Source organism: Narcine bancroftii, chromosome 3 (assembly GCF_036971445.1).
Source record: "Narcine bancroftii isolate sNarBan1 chromosome 3, sNarBan1.hap1, whole genome shotgun sequence".
Classification (NCBI taxonomy): domain Eukaryota; kingdom Metazoa; phylum Chordata; class Chondrichthyes; order Torpediniformes; family Narcinidae; genus Narcine; species Narcine bancroftii.
The window spans coordinates 281,836,078-281,859,495 of NC_091471.1; positions in this window are offsets into that span (position 1 = coordinate 281,836,078).

The following is a 23,418-nucleotide window of genomic DNA, read 5'->3' on the forward strand; positions in this document are numbered from 1 at the left end:
TGTCACTGATAGCTCCACACTCTCTGTTCCCTGTCACTGATATCTCCACACGCTCTGTTGCCTGTCACTGATATCTCCACACTCTCTGTTCCCTGTCACTGATATCTCCACACACAATGTTCCCTGTCCTGATATCTCCACACTCTCTGTTCCCTGTCACTGATATCTCCACACTCACTGTTCCCTGTCACTGATATTTCCACACTCACTGTTCCCTGTCACTGATATCTCCACACTCTCTGTTCCCTGTCACTGATATCTCCACACTCTCTGTTCCCTGTCACTGATATCTCCACACTCTCTGTTCCCTGTCACTGATATCTCCACACTCTCTGTTCCCTGTCACTGATATCTCCACACTCTCTGTTCCCTGTCACTGATATCTCCACACTCTCTGTTCCCTGTCACTGATATCTCCACACTCTCTGTTCCCTGTCACTGATATCTCCACACTCAATGTTCCCTGTCCTGATATCTCCACACTCACTGTTCCCTGTCACTGATATCTCAACACTCAATGTTCCCTGTCCTGATATCTCCACACTCACTGTTCCCTGTCACTGATATCTCCACATTCACTGTTCCCTGTCACTGATATCCCCACACTCAATGTTCCGTCACTGATATCCCCACACTCACTGTTCCCTGTCACTGATATTTCCACACTCACAGATCCCTGTCACTGATATCCCCACACTCACTGTTCCCTGTCACTGATATCTCCACACTCACTGTTCCCTGTCACTGATATTTCCACACTCACTGTTCCCTGTCACTGATATTTCCACACTCACTGTTCCCTGTCACTGATATCTCCACACTCACTGTTCCCTGTCACTGATATTTCCACACTCACTGTTCCCTGTCACTGATATCTCCACACTCACTGTTCCTTGTCACTGATATCCCCACACTCACTGTTCCCTGTCACTGATATCTCCACACTCACTGTTCCCTGTCACTGATATCTCCACACTCTCTGTTCCCTGTCACTGATATCTCCACACTCTCTGTTCCCTGTCACTGATATCGCCACACTCTCTGTTCCCTGTCACTGATATCTCCACACACAATGTTCCCTGTCCTGATATCTCCACACTCTCTGTTCCCTGTCACTGATATCTCCACACTCACTGTTCCCTGTCACTGATATTTCCACACTCACTGTTCCCTGTCACTGATATCTCCACACTCTCTGTTCCCTGTCACTGATATCTCCACACTCTCTGTTCCCTGTCACTGATATCTCCACACTCTCTGTTCCCTGTCACTGATATCTCCACACTCTCAGTGCCCTGTCACTGATATCTCCACACTCTCTGTTCCCTGTCACTGATATCTCCACACTCTCTGTTCCCTGTCACTGATATCTCCACACTCTCTGTTCCCTGTCACTGATATCTCCACACTCTCAGTTCCCTGTCACTGATATCTCCACACTCTCTGTTCCCTGTCACTGATATCTCCACACTCTCTGTTCCCTGTCACTGATATCTCCACACTCAATGTTCCCTGTCCTGATATCTCCACACTCACTGTTCCCTGTCACTGATATCTCCACACTCAATGTTCCCTGTCCTGATATCTCCACACTCAATGTTCCCTGTCCTGATATCTACACACTCTCTGTTCCCTGTCACTGTTATCTCCACACTCACTGTTCCCTGTCACTGTTATCTCCACACTCACTGTTCCCTGACACTGATATCTCCACACTCACTGTTCCCTGTCACTGATATCTCCACACTCACTGTTCCCTGTCACTGATATCTCCACACTCTCTGTTCCCTGACACTGATATCTCCACACTCACTGTTCCCTGTCACTGATATCTCCACACTCACTGTTCCCTGTCACTGATATCTCCACACTCTCTGTTCCCTGACACTGATATCCCCACACTCACTGTTCCCTGTCACTGATATCTCCACACTCTCTGTTCCCTGTCACTGATATCTCCACACTCTCTGTTCCCTGTCACTGATATCTCCACACTCTCTGTTCCCTGTCACTGATATCTCCACACTCTCTGTTCCCTGTCACTGATATCTCCACACTCTCTGTTCCCTGTCACTGATATCTCCACACACAATGTTCCCTGTCCTGATATCTCCACACTCTCTGTTTCCGGTCACTGATATCTCCACACTCTCTGTTCCCTGTCACTGATATCTCCACACTCTCTGTTCCCTGTCACTGATATCTCCACACTCACTGTTCCCTGTCACTGATATCTCCACACTCACTGTTCCCTGTCACTGATATCTCCACACTCTCTGTTCCCTGTCACTGATATCTCCACACTCTCTGTTCCCTGTCACTGATATCTCCACACTCTCTGTTCCCTGTCACTGATATCTCCACACTCTCTGTTCCCTGTCACTGATATCTCCACACTCTCTGTTCCCTTTCACTGATATCTCCACACTCTCTGTTCCCTGTCACTGATATCTCCACACTCTCTGTTCCCTGTCACTGATATCTCCACACTCTCTGTTCCCTGTCACTGATATCTCCACACTCAATGTTCCCTGTCCTGATATCTCCACACTCACTGTTCCCTGTCACTGATATCTCCACACTCAATGTTCCCTGTCCTGATATCTCCACACTCAATGTTCCGTCACTGATATCCCCACACTCACTGTTCCCTGTCACTGATATTTCCACACTCACAGATCCCTGTCACTGATATCCCCACACTCACTGTTCCCTGTCACTGATATCTCCACACTCACTGTTCCCTGTCACTGATATTTCCACACTCACTGTTCCCTGTCACTGATATCTCCACACTCACTGTTCCCTGTCACTGATATCTCCACACTCTCTCTTCCCTGTCACTGATATCTCCACACTGAATGTTCCCTGTCACTGATTATCTCCACACTCACTGTTCCTTGTCACTGATATCCCCACACTCACTGTTCCCTGTCACTGATATCTCCACACTCACTGTTCCCTGTCACTGATATCTCCACACTCACTGTTCCCTGTCACTGATATCTCCACACTCTCTCTTCCCTGTCACTGATATCTCCACACACAATGTTCCCTGTCACTGATATCTCCACACTCTCTGTTCCCTGTCACTGATATCTCCACACTCACTGTTCCCTGTCACTGATATCTCCACACTCACTGTTCCCTGTCACTGATAGCTCCACACTCTCTGTTCCCTGTCACTGATATCTCCACACGCTCTGTTGCCTGTCACTGATATCTCCACACTCTCTGTTCCCTGTCACTGATATCTCCACACACAATGTTCCCTGTCCTGATATCTCCACACTCTCTGTTCCCTGTCACTGATATCTCCACACTCACTGTTCCCTGTCACTGATATTTCCACACTCACTGTTCCCTGTCACTGATATCTCCACACTCTCTGTTCCCTGTCACTGATATCTCCACACTCTCTGTTCCCTGTCACTGATATCTCCACACTCTCTGTTCCCTGTCACTGATATCTCCACACTCTCTGTTCCCTGTCACTGATATCTCCACACTCTCTGTTCCCTGTCACTGATATCTCCACACTCTCTGTTCCCTGTCACTGATATCTCCACACTCTCTGTTCCCTGTCACTGATATCTCCACACTCAATGTTCCCTGTCCTGATATCTCCACACTCACTGTTCCCTGTCACTGATATCTCAACACTCAATGTTCCCTGTCCTGATATCTCCACACTCTCTGTTCCCTGTCACTGATATCTCCACACTCAATGTTCCCTGTCCTGATATCTCCACACTCAATGTTCCCTGTCCTGATATCTACACACTCTCTGTTCCCTGTCACTGTTATCTCCACACTCACTGTTCCCTGTCACTGATATCTCCATACTCACTGTTCCCTGTCACTGATATCTCAACACTCTCTGTTCCCTGTCACTGATATCTCCACACTCACTGTTCCCTGTCACTGATATCTCCACACTCTCTGTTCCCTGTCACTGATTATCTCCACACTCTCTGTTCCTTGTCACTGATATCTCCAAACTCACTGTTCTCCGTCACTGATATCTCCACACTCACTGTTCCCTGTCACTGATATCCCCACACTCACTGTTCTCTGTCACTGATATCTCCACACTCACTGTTCCCTGTCACTGATATCTCCACACTCACTGTTCTCTGTCACTGATATCTCCACACTCTCTGTTCCCTGTCACTGATATCTCCACAGTCTCTGTTCCCTGTCACTGATATCTCCACACTCACTGTTCCCAGTCACTGATATCTCCACACTCACTGTTCCCTGTCACTGATATCTCCACACTCACTGTTCCCTGTCACTGATATCTCCACACTCTCTCTTCCCTGTCACTGATATCTCCACACACAATGTTCCCTGTCACTGATATCTCCACACTCTCTGTTCCCTGTCACTGATATCTCCACTCTCACTGTTCCCTGTCACTGATATCTCCACACTCACTGTTCCCTGTCACTGATAGCTCCACACTCTCTGTTCCCTGTCACTGATATCTCCACACGCTCTGTTGCCTGTCACTGATATCTCCACACTCTCTGTTCCCTGTCACTGATATCTCCACACACAATGTTCCCTGTCCTGATATCTCCACACTCTCTGTTCCCTGTCACTGATATCTCCACACTCACTGTTCCCTGTCACTGATATTTCCACACTCACTGTTCCCTGTCACTGATATCTCCACACTCTCTGTTCCCTGTCACTGATATCTCCACACTCTCTGTTCCCTGTCACTGATATCTCCACACTCTCTGTTCCCTGTCACTGATATCTCCACACTCTCTGTTCCCTGTCACTGATATCTCCACACTCTCTGTTCCCTGTCACTGATATCTCCACACTCTCTGTTCCCTGTCACTGATATCTCCACACTCTCTGTTCCCTGTCACTGATATCTCCACACTCAATGTTCCCTGTCCTGATATCTCCACACTCACTGTTCCCTGTCACTGATATCTCAACACTCAATGTTCCCTGTCCTGATATCTCCACACTCTCTGTTCCCTGTCACTGATATCTCCACACTCAATGTTCCCTGTCCTGATATCTCCACACTCAATGTTCCCTGTCCTGATATCTACACACTCTCTGTTCCCTGTCACTGTTATCTCCACACTCACTGTTCCCTGTCACTGATATCTCCATACTCACTGTTCCCTGTCACTGATATCTCAACACTCTCTGTTCCCTGTCACTGATATCTCCACACTCACTGTTCCCTGTCACTGATATCTCCACACTCTCTGTTCCCTGTCACTGATTATCTCCACACTCTCTGTTCCTTGTCACTGATATCTCCAAACTCACTGTTCTCCGTCACTGATATCTCCACACTCACTGTTCCCTGTCACTGATATCCCCACACTCACTGTTCTCTGTCACTGATATCTCCACACTCACTGTTCCCTGTCACTGATATCTCCACACTCACTGTTCTCTGTCACTGATATCTCCACACTCTCTGTTCCCTGTCACTGATATCTCCACAGTCTCTGTTCCCTGTCACTGATATCTCCACACTCACTGTTCTCTGTCACTGATATCTCCACACTCACTGTTCCCTGTCACTGATATCTCCACACTCACTGTTGCCTGTCACTGATATCTCCACACTCACTGTTCCCTGTCACTGATATCTCCACACTCTCTGTTCCCTGTCACTGATATCTCCACACTCAATGTTCCCTGTCACTGATATCTCCACACTCTCTGTTCCCTGTCACTGATATCCCCACACTCTCTGTTCCCTGTCACTGATATCTCCACACTCTCTGTTCCCTGTCACTGATATCTCCACACTCACTGTTCTCTGTCACTGATATCTCCACACACAATGTTCCCTGTCCTGATATCTCCACACTCACTGTTACCTGTCACTGATATCTCCACACTCAATGTTCCCTGTCACTGATATCTCCACACTCTCTGTTTCCTGTCACTGTTATCTCCACACTCAATGTTCCCTGTCCTGATATCTCCACACTCTCTGTTCCCTGTCACTGATATCTCCACACTCTCTGTTCCCTGTCACTGATATCTCCACACTCTCTGTTCCCTGTCATTGATATCTCCACACTCTCTGTTCCCTGTCACTGATATCTCCACACTCTCTGTTCCCTGTCACTGATATCTCCACACTCTCTGTTCCCTGTCACTGATATCTCCACACTCTCTGTTCCCTGTCACTGATATCTCCACACTCTCTGTTCCCTGTCACTGATTATCTCCACACTCTCTGTTCCCTGTCACTGATATCTCCACACTCTCTGTTCCCTGTCACTGATATCTCCACACTCTCTGTTCCCTGTCAATGATATCTCCACACTCTCTGTTCCCTGTCACTGATATCTCCACACTCTCTGTTTCCTGTCACTGATATCTCCACACTCTCTGTTCCCTGTCACTGATATCTCCACACTCTCTGTTCCCTGTCACTGATATCTCCACACTCACTGTTCCCTGTCACTGATATCTCCACACTCACTGTTCCCTGTCACTGATATCTCCACATTCTCTGTTCCCTGTCACTGATATCTCCACACTCACTGTTCCCTGTCACTGATATCTCCACACTCTCTGTTCCCTGTCACTGATATCTCCACACTCTCTGTTCCCTGTCACTGATATCTCCACACTCTCTGTTCCCTGTCACTGATATCTCCACACTCTCTGTTTCCTGTCACTGATATCTCCACACTCTCTGTTCCCTGTCACTGATATCTCCACACTCTCTGTTCCCTGTCACTGATATCTCCACACTCACTGTTCCCTGTCACTGATATCTCCACACTCACTGTTCCCTGTCACTGATATCTCCACACTCTCTGTTCCCTGTCACTGATATCTCCACACTCTCTGTTCCCTGTCACTGATATCTCCACACTCTCTGTACCCTGTCACTGATATCTCCACACTCTCTGTTCCCTTTCACTGATATCTGCACACTCTCTGTTCCGTGTCACTGATATCTCCACACTCTCTGTTCCCTGTCACTGATATCTCCACACTCTCTGTTCCCTGTCACTGATATCTCCACACTCAATGTTCCCTGTCCTGATATCTCCACACTCACTGTTCCCTGTCACTGATATCTCCACACTCAATGTTCCCTGTCCTGATATCTCCACACTCTCTGTTCCCTGTCACTGATATCTCCACACTCAATGTTCCCTGTCCTGATATCTCCACACTCAATGTTCCCTGTCCTGATATCTACACACTCTCTGTTCCCTGTCACTGTTATCTCCACACTCACTGTTCCCTGTCACTGATATCTCCATACTCACTGTTCCCTGTCACTGATATCTCAACACTCTCTGTTCCCTGTCACTGATATCTCCACACTCACTGTTCCCTGTCACTGATATCTCCACACTCTCTGTTCCCTGTCACTTATTATCTCCACAATCTCTGTTCCTTGTCACTGATATCTCCACACTCACTGTTCTCCGTCACTGATATCTCCACACTCACTGTTCCCTGTCACTGATATCTCCACACTCACTGTTCTCTGTCACTGATATCTCCACACTCACTGTTCCCTGTCACTGATATCTCCACACTCACTGTTCTCTGTCACTGATATCTCCACACTCTCTGTTCCCTGTCACTGATATCTCCACAGTTTCTGTTCCCTGTCACTGATATCTCCACACTCACTGTTCTCTGTCACTGATATCTCCACACTCACTGTTCCCTGTCACTGATATCTCCACACTCACTGTTCCCTGTCACTGATATCTCCACACTCTCTGTTCCCTGTCACTGATATCTCCAAACACAATGTTCCCTGTCCTGATATCTCCACACTCTCTGTTCTCTGTCACTGATATCTCCACACTCACTGTTCCCTGTCACTGATATCTCCACACTCACTGTTCCCTGTCACTGATATCTCCACACTCTCTGTTCCCTGTCACTAATATCTCCACACTCTCTGTTCCCTGTCACTGATATCTCCACACTCTCTGTTCCCTGTCACTGATATCTCCACACACAATGTTCCCTGTCCTGATATCTCCACACTCTCTGTTCCCTGTCACTGATATCTCCACACTCACTGTTCCCTGTCACTGATATCTCCACACTCACTGTTCCCTGTCACTGATATCTCCACACTCTCTGTTCCCTGTCACTGATATCTCCACACTCTCTGTTCCCTGTCACTGATATCTCCACACTCTCTGTTCCCTGTCACTGATATCTCCACACTCTCTGTTCCCTGTCACTGATATCTCTACACTCTCTGTTCCCTGTCACTGATATCTCCACACTCTCTGTTACCTGTCACTGATATCTCCACACTCTCTGTTCCCTGTCACTGATATCTCCACACTCAATGTTCCCTGTCCTGATATCTCCACACTCACTGTTCCCTGTCACTGATATCTCCACACTCTCTGTTCCCTGTCACTGATATCTCCACACTCAATGTTCCCTGTCCTGATATCTCCACACTCACTGTTCCCTGTCACTGATATCTCCACACTCTCTGTTTCCTGTCACTGATATCTCCACACTCAATGTTCCCTGTCCTGATATCTCCACACTCAATGTTCCCTGTCCTGATATCTCCACACTCTCTCTTCCCTGTCACTGATATCTCCACACACAATGTTCCCTGTCACTGATATCTCCACACTCTCTGTTCCCTGTCACTGATATCTCCACACTCACTGTTCCCTGTCACTGATATCTCCACACTCACTGTTCCCTGTCACTGATATCACCACACTCTCTGTTCCCTGTCACTGATATCTCCACACTCACTGTTCCCTGTCACTGATATCTCCACACTCACTGTTCCCTGTTACTGATATCTCCACACTCACTGTTCCCTGTCACTGATATCCCCACACTCACCGTTCCCTGTCACTGATATCTCCACACTCACTGTTCCCTGTCACTGATATCTCCACACTCACTGTTCCCTGTCACTGATATCCCCACACTCACTGTTCCCTGTCACTGATATCTCCACACTCACTGTTCCCTGTCACTGATATCTCCACACTCACTGTTCCCTGTCACTGATATCTCCACACTCACTGTTCCCTGTCACTGATATCTCCACACTCTCTGTTCCCCGTCACTGATATCTCCACACTCTCTGTTCCCCGTCACTGATATCTCCACACTCTCTTTTCCCTGTCACTGACATCTCCACACTCTCTTTTCCCTGTCACTGATATCTCCACACTCACTGTTCCCTGTCACCGATATCTCCACACTCACTGTTCCCTGTCACTGATATCTCCACACTCTCTGTTCCCCGTCACTGATATCTCCACACTCTCTTTTCCCTGTCACTGATATCTCCACACTCACTGTTCCCTGTCACTGATATCTCCACACTCTCTGTTCCCTGTCACTGATATCTCCACACTCACATTTCCCTGTCACTGATATCTCCACACTCACTGTTCCCTGTCCTGATATCTCCACACTCTCTGTTCCCTGTCACTGATATCTCCACACTCAATGTTCCCTGTCACTGATATCTCCACACTCTCTGTTCCCTGTCACTGATATCTCCGCACTCTCTGTTCCCTGTCACAGATATTTCCACACTCTCTGTTCCCTGTCACTGATATCTCCACACTCACTGTTCCCTGTCACTGTTATCTCCACACTCTCTGTTCCCTGTCACTGATATCTCCACACTCTCTGTTCCCTGTCACTGATATCTCCACACTCTCTGTTCCCTGTCACTGATTATCTCCACACTCTCTGTTCCCTGTCACTGATTATCTCCACACTCTCTGTTCCCTGTCACTGATATCTCCACACTCTCTGTTCCCTGTCACTGATTATCTCCACACTCACTGTTCCCTGTCACTGATATCACCACACTCTCTGTTCCCTGTCACTGATATCTCCACACTCTCTGTTCCCTGTCACTGATTATCTCCACACTCTCTGTTCCCTGTCACTGATATCACCACACTCTCTGTTCCCTGTTACTGATATCTCCACACTCACTGTTCCCTGTCACTGATATCTCCACACTCTCTGTTCCCTGTCACAGATATCTCCACACTCTCTGTTCCCTGTCACTGATATCTCCACACTCTCTGTTCCCTGTCACTGATATCTCCACACTCTCTGTTCCCTGTCACTGATATCTCCACACTCTCTGTTCCCTGTCACTGATTATCTCCACACTCACTGTTCCCTGTCACTGATATTCCCACACTCACTGTTCCCTGTCACTGATATCCCCACACTCATTGTTCCCTGACACTGATATCCCCACATTCACTGTTCCCTGTCACTGATATCCCCACACTCACTGTTCCCTGTCACTGATATCCCCACAATCTCAGTTCCCTGTCACTGATATCCCCACACTCACTGTTCCCTGTCACTGATATCTCCACACTCTCTGTTCCCTGTCACTGATATCTCCACACTCTCTGTTCCCTGTCACTGATATCTCCACACTCACTTTTCCCTGTCACTGATATCTCCACACTCTCTGTTCCCTGTCACTGTTATCTCCACACTCACTGTTCCCTGTCACTGATATCTCCACACTCACTGTTCACTGTCACTGATATCTCCACACTCTCTGTTCCCTGTCACTGATATCTCCACACTCACTGTTCCCTGTCACTGATATCTCAACACTCACTGTTCCCTGTCACTGATATCTCCACACTCTCTGTTCCCTGTCACTGATATCTCCACACTCACTGTTCCCTGTCACTGATATCTCCACACTCTCTGTTCCCTGTCAATGATATCTCCACACTCTCTGTTCCCTGTCACTGATATCTCCACACTCTCTGTTTCCGGTCACTGATATCTCCACACTCTCTGTTCCCTGTCACTGATATCTCCACACTCTCTGTTCCCTGTCACTGATATCTCCACACTCACTGTTCCCTGTCACTGATATCTCCACACTCACTGTTCCCTGTCACTGATATCTCCACACTCTCTGTTCCCTGTCACTGATATCTCCACACTCTCTGTTCCCTGTCACTGATATCTCCACACTCTCTGTTCCCTGTCACTGATATCTCCACACTCTCTGTTCCCTGTCACTGATATCTCCACACTCTCTGTTCCCTTTCACTGATATCTCCACACTCTCTGTTCCCTGTCACTGATATCTCCACACTCTCTGTTCCCTGTCACTGATATCTCCACACTCTCTGTTCCCTGTCACTGATATCTCCACACTCAATGTTCCCTGTCCTGATATCTCCACACTCACTGTTCCCTGTCACTGATATCTCCACACTCAATGTTCCCTGTCCTGATATCTCCACACTCTCTGTTCCCTGTCACTGATATCTCCACACTCAATGTTCCCTGTCCTGATATCTCCACACTCAATGTTCCCTGTCCTGATATCTACACACTCTCTGTTCCCTGTCACTGTTATCTCCACACTCACTGTTCCCTGTCACTGATATCTCCATACTCACTGTTCCCTGTCACTGATATCTCAACACTCTCTGTTCCCTGTCACTGATATCTCCACACTCACTGTTCCCTGTCACTGATATCTCCACATTCACTGTTCCCTGTCACTGATATCCCCACACTCAATGTTCCGTCACTGATATCCCCACACTCACTGTTCCCTGTCACTGATATTTCCACACTCACAGATCCCTGTCACTGATATCCCCACACTCACTGTTCCCTGTCACTGATATCTCCACACTCACTGTTCCCTGTCACTGATATTTCCACACTCACTGTTCCCTGTCACTGATATCTCCACACTCACTGTTCCCTGTCACTGATATCTCCACACTCTCTCTTCCCTGTCACTGATATCTCCACACTGAATGTTCCCTGTCACTGATTATCTCCACACTCACTGTTCCTTGTCACTGATATCCCCACACTCACTGTTCCCTGTCACTGATATCTCCACACTCACTGTTCCCTGTCACTGATATCTCCACACTCACTGTTCCCTGTCACTGATATCTCCACACTCTCTCTTCCCTGTCACTGATATCTCCACACACAATGTTCCCTGTCACTGATATCTCCACACTCTCTGTTCCCTGTCACTGATATCTCCACACTCACTGTTCCCTGTCACTGATATCTCCACACTCACTGTTCCCTGTCACTGATAGCTCCACACTCTCTGTTCCCTGTCACTGATATTTCCACACGCTCTGTTGCCTGTCACTGATATCTCCACACTCTCTGTTCCCTGTCACTGATATCTCCACACACAATGTTCCCTGTCCTGATATCTCCACACTCTCTGTTCCCTGTCACTGATATCTCCACACTCACTGTTCCCTGTCACTGATATTTCCACACTCACTGTTCCCTGTCACTGATATCTCCACACTCTCTGTTCCCTGTCACTGATATCTCCACACTCTCTGTTCCCTGTCACTGATATCTCCACACTCTCTGTTCCCTGTCACTGATATCTCCACACTCTCTGTTCCCTGTCACTGATATCTCCACACTCTCTGTTCCCTGTCACTGATATCTCCACACTCTCTGTTCCCTGTCACTGATATCTCCACACTCTCTGTTCCCTGTCACTGATATCTCCACACTCAATGTTCCCTGTCCTGATATCTCCACACTCACTGTTCCCTGTCACTGATATCTCAACACTCAATGTTCCCTGTCCTGATATCTCCACACTCTCTGTTCCCTGTCACTGATATCTCCACACTCTCTGTTCCCTGTCACTGTTATCTCCACACTCACTGTTCCCTGTCACTGATATCTCCATACTCACTGTTCCCTGTCACTGATATCTCCATACTCACTGTTCCCTGTCACTGATATCTCAACACTCTCTGTTCCCTGTCACTGATATCTCCACACTCAATGTTCCCTGTCCTGATATCTCCACACTCAATGTTCCCTGTCCTGATATCTACACACTCTCTGTTCCCTGTCACTGTTATCTCCACACTCACTGTTCCCTGTCACTGATATCTCCATACTCACTGTTCCCTGTCACTGATATCTCAACACTCTCTGTTCCCTGTCACTGATATCTCCACACTCACTGTTCCCTGTCACTGATATCTCCACACTCTCTGTTCCCTGTCACTGATTATCTCCACACTCTCTGTTCCTTGTCACTGATATCTCCACACTCACTGTTCTCCGTCACTGATATCTCCACACTCACTGTTCCCTGTCACTGATATCCCCACACTCACTGTTCTCTGTCACTGATATCTCCACACTCACTGTTCCCTGTCACTGAAATCTCCACACTCACTGTTCTCTGTCACTGATATCTCCACACTCTCTGTTCCCTGTCACTGATATCTCCACAGTCTCTGTTCCCTGTCACTGATATCTCCACACTCACTGTTCTCTGTCACTGATATCTCCACACTCACTGTTCCCTGTCACTGATATCTCCACACTCACTGTTGCCTGTCACTGATATCTCCACACTCACTGTTCCCTGTCACTGATATCTCCACACTCTCTGTTCCCTGTCACTGATATCTCCACACTCAATGTTCCCTGTCACTGATATCTCCACACTCTCTGTTCCCTGTCACTGATATCCCCACACTCTCTGTTCCCTGTCACTGATATCTCCACACTCTCTGTTCCCTGTCACTGATATCTCCACACTCACTGTTCTCTGTCACTGATATCTCCACACACAATGTTCCCTGTCCTGATATCTCCACACTCACTGTTACCTGTCACTGATATCTCCACACTCAATGTTCCCTGTCACTGATATCTCCACACTCTCTGTTTCCTGTCACTGTTATCTCCACACTCAATGTTCCCTGTCCTGATATCTCCACACTCTCTGTTCCCTGTCACTGATATCTCCACACTCTCTGTTCCCTGTCACTGATATCTCCACACTCTCTGTTCCCTGTCATTGATATCTCCACACTCTCTGTTCCCTGTCACTGATATCTCCACACTCTCTGTTCCCTGTCACTGATATCTCCACACTCTCTGTTCCCTGTCACTGATATCTCCACACTCTCTGTTCCCTGTCACTGATATCTCCACACTCTCTGTTCCCTGTCACTGATTATCTCCACACTCTCTGTTCCCTGTCACTGATATCTCCACACTCTCTGTTCCCTGTCACTGATATCTCCACACTCTCTGTTCCCTGTCAATGATATCTCCACACTCTCTGTTCCCTGTCACTGATATCTCCACACTCTCTGTTTCCTGTCACTGATATCTCCACACTCTCTGTTACCTGTCACTGATATCTCCACACTCTCTGTTCCCTGTCACTGATATCTCCACACTCACTGTTCCCTGTCACTGATATCTCCACACTCACTGTTCCCTGTCACTGATATCTCCACACTCTCTGTTCCCTGTCACTGATATCTCCACACTCTCTGTTCCCTGTCACTGATATCTCCACACTCTCTGTTCCCTGTCACTGATATCTCCACACTCTCTGTTCCCTGTCACTGATATCTCCACACTCTCTGTTCCCTTTCACTGATATCTGCACACTCTCTGTTCCCTGTCACTGATATCTCCACACTCTCTGTTCCCTGTCACTGATATCTCCACACTCTCTGTTCCCTGTCACTGATATCTCCACACTCAATGTTCCCTGTCCTGATATCTCCACACTCACTGTTCCCTGTCACTGATATCTCCACACTCAATGTTCCCTGTCCTGATATCTCCACACTGTCTGTTCCCTGTCACTGATATCTCCACACTCAATGTTCCCTGTCCTGATATCTACACACTCTCTGTTCCCTGTCACTGTTATCTCCACACTCACTGTTCCCTGTCACTGATATCTCCACACTCTCTGTTCCCTTTCACTGATATCTGCACACTCTCTGTTCCCTGTCACTGATATCTCCACACTCTCTGTTCCCTGTCACTGATATCTCCACACTCTCTGTTCCCTGTCACTGATATCTCCACACTCAATGTTCCCTGTCCTGATATCTCCACACTCACTGTTCCCTGTCACTGATATCTCCACACTCAATGTTCCCTGTCCTGATATCTCCACACTCTCTGTTCCCTGTCACTGATATCTCCACACTCAATGTTCCCTGTCCTGATATCTACACACTCTCTGTTCCCTGTCACTGTTATCTCCACACTCACTGTTCCCTGTCACTGATATCTCCATACTCACTGTTCCCTGTCACTGATATCTCAACACTCTCTGTTCCCTGTCACTGATATCTCCACACTCACTGTTCCCTGTCACTGATATCTCCACACTCTCTGTTCCCTGTCACTTATTATCTCCACACTCTCTGTTCCTTGTCACTGATATCTCCACACTCACTGTTCTCCGTCACTGATATCTCCACACTCACTGTTCCCTGTCACTGATATCTCCACACTCACTGTTCTCTGTCACTGATATCTCCACACTCACTGTTCCCTGTCACTGATATCTCCACACTCACTGTTCTCTGTCACTGATATCTCCACACTCTCTGTTCCCTGTCACTGATATCTCCACAGTTTCTGTTCCCTGTCACTGATATCTCCACACTCACTGTTCTCTGTCACTGATATCTCCACACTCACTGTTCCCTGTCACTGATATCTCCACACTCACTGTTCCCTGTCACTGATATCTCCACACTCACTGTTCCCTGTCACTGATATCTCCACACACAATGTTCCCTGTCCTGATATCTCCACACTCTCTGTTCTCTGTCACTGATATCTCCACACTCACTGTTCCCTGTCACTGATATCTCCACACTCACTGTTCCCTGTCACTGATATCTCCACACTCTCTGTTCCCTGTCACTAATATCTCCACACTCTCTGTTCCCTGTCACTGATATCTCCACACTCTCTGTTCCCTGTCACTGATATCTCCACACACAATGTTCCCTGTCCTGATATCTCCACACTCTCTGTTCCCTGTCACTGATATCTCCACACTCACTGTTCCCTGTCACTGATATCTCCACACTCACTGTTCCCTGTCACTGATATCTCCACACTCTCTGTTCCCTGTCACTGATATCTCCACACTCTCTGTTCCCTGTCACTGATATCTCCACACTCTCTGTTCCCTGTCACTGATATCTCCACACTCTCTGTTCCCTGTCACTGATATCTCCACACTCTCTGTTCCCTGTCACTGATATCTCCACACTCTCTGTTACCTGTCACTGATATCTCCACACTCTCTGTTCCCTGTCACTGATATCTCCACACTCAATGTTCCCTGTCCTGATATCTCCACACTCACTGTTCCCTGTCACTGATATCTCCACACTCTCTGTTCCCTGTCACTGATATCTCCACACTCAATGTTCCCTGTCCTGATATCTCCACACTCACTGTTCCCTGTCACTGATATCTCCACACTCTCTGTTCCCTGTCACTGATATCTCCACACTCAATGTTCCCTGTCCTGATATCTCCACACTCAATGTTCCCTGTCCTGATATCTCCACACTCTCTCTTCCCTGTCACTGATATCTCCACACACAATGTTCCCTGTCACTGATATCTCCACACTCTCTGTTCCCTGTCACTGATATCTCCACACTCACTGTTCCCTGTCACTGATATCTCCACACTCACTGTTCCCTGTCACTGATATCACCACACTCTCTGTTCCCTGTCACTGATATCTCCACACTCACTGTTCCCTGTCACTGATATCTCCACACTCACTGTTCCCTGTTACTGATATCTCCACACTCACTGTTCCCTGTCACTGATATCCCCACACTCACCGTTCCCTGTCACTGATATCTCCACACTCACTGTTCCCTGTCACTGATATCTCCACACTCACTGTTCCCTGTCACTGATATCCCCACACTCACTGTTCCCTGTCACTGATATCTCCACACTCACTGTTCCCTGTCACTGATATCTCCACACTCACTGTTCCCTGTCACTGATATCTCCACACTCACTGTTCCCTGTCACTGATATCTCCACACTCTCTGTTCCCCGTCACTGATATCTCCACACTCTCTGTTCCCCGTCACTGATATCTCCACACTCTCTTTTCCCTGTCACTGATATCTCCACACTCTCTTTTCCCTGTCACTGATATCTCCACACTCACTGTTCCCTGTCACCGATATCTCCACACTCACTGTTCCCTGTCACTGATATCTCCACACTCTCTGTTCCCCGTCACTGATATCTCCACACTCTCTTTTCCCTGTCACTGATATCTCCACACTCACTGTTCCCTGTCACTGATATCTCCACACTCTCTGTTCCCTGTCACTGATATCTCCACACTCACATTTCCCTGTCACTGATATCTCCACACTCTCTGTTCCCTGTCACTGATATCTCCACACTCACTGTTCCCTGTCACTGATATCTCCACACTCTCTGTTCCCTGTCACTGATATCTCCACACTCACTGTTCCCTGTCACTGATATCTCCACACTCACTGTTCCCTGTCACTGATATCTCCACACTCTCTGTTCCCTGACACTGATATCTCCACACTCTCTGTTCCCTGTCACTGATATCTCCACACTCTCTCTTCCCTGTCACTGATATCTCCACACTCACTGTTCCCTGTCACTGATATCTCCACACTCTCTGTTCCCTGTCACTGATATCTCCACACTCTCTGTTCCTGTCACTGATATCTCCACACTCTCTGTTCCCTGTCACTGATATCTCCACACTCTCTGTTCCCTGTCACTGATATCTCCACACTCACTGTTCCCTGTCACTGATATCTCCACACTCACTGTTCCCTGTCACTGATATCTCCACACTCTCTGTTCCCTGACACTGATATCTCCACACTCACTGTTCCCTGTCACTGATATCTCCACACTCACTGTTCCCTGTCACTGATATCTCCACACTCTCTGTTCCCTGACACTGATATCTCCACACTCACTGTTCCCTGTCACTGATATCTCCACACTCACTGTTCCCTGTCACTGATATCTCCACACTCTCTGTTCCCTGACACTGATATCTCCACACTCTCTGTTCCCTGTCACTGATATCTCCACACTCACTGTTCCCTGTCACTGATATCTCCACACTCACTGTTCCCTGTCACTGATATCTCCACACTCTCTGTTCCCTGACACTGATATCTCCACACTCACTGTTCCCTGTCACTGATATCTCCACACTCACTGTTCCCTGTCACTGATATCTCCACACTCTCTGTTCCCTGACACTGATATCTCCACACTCACTGTTCCCTGTCACTGATATCTCCACACTCACTGTTCCCTGTCACTGATATCTCCACACTCTCTGTTCCCTGACACTGATATCCCCACACTCACTGTTCCCTGTCACTGATATCTCCACACTCTCTGTTCCCTGTCACTGATATCTCCACACACAATGTTCCCTGTCCTGATATCTCCACACTCTCAGTTCCCTGTCACTGATATCTCCACACTCAATGTTCCCTGTCACTGATATCTCCACACTCTCTGTTCCCTGTCACTGATATCTCCACACTCTCTGTTCCCTGTCACTGATATCTCCACACTCTCTGTTCCCTGTCACAGATATCTCCACACTCTCTGTTCCCTGTCACTGATATCTCCACACTCTCTGTTCCCTGTCACTGATATCTCCACACTCTCTGTTCCCTGTCACTGATATCTCCACACTCAATGTTCCCTGTCACTGATATCTCCACACTCTCTGTTCCCTGTCACTGATATCTCCACACTCTCTGTTCCCTGTCACTGATTATCTCCACACTCTCTGTTCCCTGTCACTGATATCTCCACACTCTCTGTTCCCTGTCACAGATATCTCCACACTCTCTGTTCCCTGTCACAGATATCTCCACACTCTCTGTTCCCTGTCACTGATATCTCCACACTCTCTGTTCCCTGTCACTGATATCTCCACACTCTCTGTTCCCTGTCACTGATATCTCCACACTCTCTGTTCCCTGTCACTGATTATCTCCACACTCTCTGTTCCCTGTCACTGATTATCTCCACACTCTCTGTTCCCTGTCACTGATTATCTCCACACTCTCTGTTCCCTGTCACTGATATCACCACACTCTCTGTTCCCTGTCACTGATATCTCCACACTCACTGTTCCCTGTCACTGATATCTCCACACTCTCTGTTTCCTGTCACTGATATCTCCACACTCACTGTTCCCTGTCACTGATATCACCACACTCTCTGTTCCCTGTCACTGATATCTCCACACTCACTGTTCCCTGTCACTGATATCTCCACACTCTCTGTTTCCTGTCACTGATATCTCCACACTCTCTGTTCCCTGTCACAGATATCTCCACACTCTCTGTTCCCTGTCACTGATATCTCCACACTCTCTGTTCCCTGTCACAGATATCTCCACACTCTCTGTTTCCTGTCACTGATATCTCCACACTCACTGTTCCCTGTCACTGATATCACCACACTCTCTGTTCCCTGTCACTGATATCTCCACACTCTCTGTTCCCTGTCACAGATATCTCCACACTCTCTGTTTCCTGTCACTGATATCTCCACACTCACTGTTCCCTGTCACTGATATCACCACACTCTCTGTTCCCTGTCACTGATATCTCCACACTCTCTGTTTCCTGTCACTGATATCTCCACACTCTCTGTTTCCTGTCACTGATATCTCCACACTCTCTGTTTCCTGTCACTGATATCTCCACACTCACTGTTCCCTGTCACTGATATCACCACACTCTCTGTTCCCTGTCACTGATATCTCCACACTCTCTGTTTCCTGTCACTGATATCTCCACACTCTCTGTTCCCTGTCACAGATATCTCCACACTCTCTGTTTCCTGTCACTGATATCTCCACACTCTCTGTTTCCTGTCACTGATAGCTCCACACTCACTGTTCCCTGTCACTGATATCACCACACTCTCTGTTCCCTGTCACTGATATCTCCACACTCTCTGTTCCCTGTCACTGATATCTCCACACTCTCTGTTCCCTGTCACTGATTATCTCCACACTCTCTGTTCCCTGTCACTGATATCTCCACACTCTCTGTTCCCTGTCACAGATATCTCCACACTCTCTGTTTCCTGTCACTGATATCTCCACACTCTCTGTTCCCTGTCACTGATTATCTCCACACTCTCTGTTCCCTGTCACTGATATCTCCACACTCTCTGTTCCCTGTCACTGATTATCTCCACACTCTCTGTTCCCTGTCACTGATATCTCCACACTCTCTGTTCCCTGTCACTGATTATCTCCACACTCTCTGTTCCCTGTCACTGATTATCTCCACACTCACTTTTCCCTGTCACTGATATCACCACACTCTCTGTTCCCTGTCACTGATATCTCCACACTCTCTGTTCCCTGTCACAGATATCTCCACACTCTCTGTTTCCTGTCACTGATATCTCCACACTCTCTGTTCCCTGACACTGATATCTCCACACTCACTGTTCCCTGTCACTGATATCTCCACACTCACTGTTCCCTGTCACTGATATCTCCACACTCTCTGTTCCCTGACACTGATATCCCCACACTCACTGTTCCCTGTCACTGATATCTCCACACTCTCTTTTCCCTGTCACTGATATCTCCACACTCTCTGTTCCCTGTCACTGATATCTCCACACTCTCTGTTCCCTGTCACTGATATCTCCACACTCTCTGTTCCCTGTCACTGATATCTCCACACTCTCTGTTCCCTGTCACAGATATCTCCACACTCTCTGTTCCCTGTCACTGATATCTCCACACTCTCTGTTCCCTGTCACTGATATCTCCACACTCTCTGTTCCCTGTCACTGATATCTCCACACTCTCTGTTCCCTGTCACTGATATCTCCACACTCTCTGTTCCCTGTCACTGATATCTCCACAGTCAATGTTCCCTGTCACTGATATCTCCACACTCTCTGTTCCCTGTCACTGATATTTCCACACTCTCTGTTCCCTGTCACTGATTATCTCCACACTCTCTGTTCCCTGTCACTGATATCTCCACACTCTCTGTTCCCTGTCACAGATATCTCCACACTCTCTGTTCCCTGTCACAGATATCTCCACACTCTCTGTTCCCTGTCACTGATATCTCCACACTCTTTGTTCCCTGTCACTGATATCTCCACACTCTCTGTTCCCTGTCACTGATATCTCCACACTCTCTGTTCCCTGTCACTGATATCTCCACACTCTCTGTTCCCTGTCACTGATATCTCCACACTCTCTGTTCCCTGTCACTGATATCTCCACACTCTCTGTTCCCTGTCACTGATATCTCCACACTCTCTGTTCCCTGTCACAGATATCTCCACACTCTCTGTTCCCTGTCACAGATATCTCCACACTCTCTGTTCCCTGTCACTGATATTTCCACACTCTCTGTTCCCTGTCACTGATATCTCCACACTCTCTGTTCCCTGACACTGATATCCCCACACTCACTGTTCCCTGTCACTGATATCTCCACACTCTCTGTTCCCTGTCACTGATATCTCCACACTCTCTGTTCCCTGTCACTGATATCTCCACACTCTCTGTTCCCTGTCACTGATATCTCCACACTCTCTGTTCCCTGTCACTGATATCTCCACACTCTCTGTTCCCTGTCACTGATATCTCCACACTCTCTGTTCCCTGTCACTGATATCTCCACACACAATGTTCCCTGTCCTGATATCTCCACACTCTCTGTTCCCTGTCACTGATATCTCCACACTCAATGTTCCCTGTCACTGATATCTCCACACTCTCTGTTCCCTGTCACTGATATCTCCGCACTCTCTGTTCCCTGTCACAGATATCTCCACACTCTCTGTTCCCTGTCACTGATATCTCCACACTCACTGTTCCCTGTCACTGTTATCTCCACACTCTCTGTTCCCTGTCACTGATATCTCCACACTCTCTGTTCCCTGTCACTGATATCTCCACACTCTCTGTTCCCTGTCACTGATTATCTCCACACTCTCTGTTCCCTGTCACTGATTATCTCCACACTCTCTGTTCCCTGTCACTGATATCTCCACACTCTCTGTTCCCTGTCACTGATTATCTCCACACTCACTGTTCCCTGTCACTGATATCACCACACTCTCTGTTCCCTGTCACTGATATCTCCACACTCTCTGTTCCCTGTCACTGATTATCTCCACACTCTCTGTTCCCTGTCACTGATATCACCACACTCTCTGTTCCCTGTTACTGATATCTCCACACTCACTGTTCCCTGTCACTGATATCTCCACACTCTCTGTTCCCTGTCACAGATATCTCCACACTCTCTGTTCCCTGTCACTGATATCTCCACACTCTCTGTTCCCTGTCACTGATATCTCCACACTCTCTGTTCCCTGTCACTGATATCTCCACACTCTCTGTTCCCTGTCACTGATTATCTCCACACTCACTGTTCCCTGTCACTGATATCCCCACACTCATTGTTCCCTGACACTGATATCCCCACATTCACTGTTCCCTGTCACTGATATCCCCACACTCACTGTTCCCTGTCACTGATATCCCCACAATCTCAGTTCCCTGTCACTGATATCCCCACACTCACTGTTCCCTGTCACTGATATCTCCACACTCTCTGTTCCCTGTCACTGATATCTCCACACTCTCTGTTCCCTGTCACTGATATCTCCACACTCACTTTTCCCTGTCACTGATATCTCCACACTCTCTGTTCCCTGTCACTGATATCTCCACACTCACTGTTCACTGTCACTGATATCTCCACACTCTCTGTTCCCTGTCACTGATATCTCCACACTCACTGTTCCCTGTCACTGATATCTCAACACTCACTGTTCCCTGTCACTGATATCTCCACACTCTCTGTTCCCTGTCACTGATATCTCCACACTCACTGTTCCCTGTCACTGATATCTCCACACTCTCTGTTCCCTGTCAATGATATCTCCACACTCTCTGTTCCCTGTCACTGATATCTCCACACTCTCTGTTTCCGGTCACTGATATCTCCACACTCTCTGTTCCCTGTCACTGATATCTCCACACTCTCTGTTCCCTGTCACTGATATCTCCACACTCACTGTTCCCTGTCACTGATATCTCCACACTCACTGTTCCCTGTCACTGATATCTCCACACTCTCTGTTCCCTGTCACTGATATCTCCACACTCTCTGTTCCCTGTCACTGATATCTCCACACTCTCTGTTCCCTGTCACTGATATCTCCACACTCTCTGTTACCTGTCACTGATATCTCCACACTCTCTGTTCCCTTTCACTGATATCTCCACACTCTCTGTTCCCTGTCACTGATATCTCCACACTCTCTGTTCCCTGTCACTGATATCTCCACACTCTCTGTTCCCTGTCACTGATATCTCCACACTCAATGTTCCCTGTCCTGATATCTCCACACTCACTGTTCCCTGTCACTGATATCTCCACACTCAATGTTCCCTGTCCTGATATCTCCACACTCTCTGTTCCCTGTCACTGATATCTCCACACTCAATGTTCCCTGTCCTGATATCTCCACACT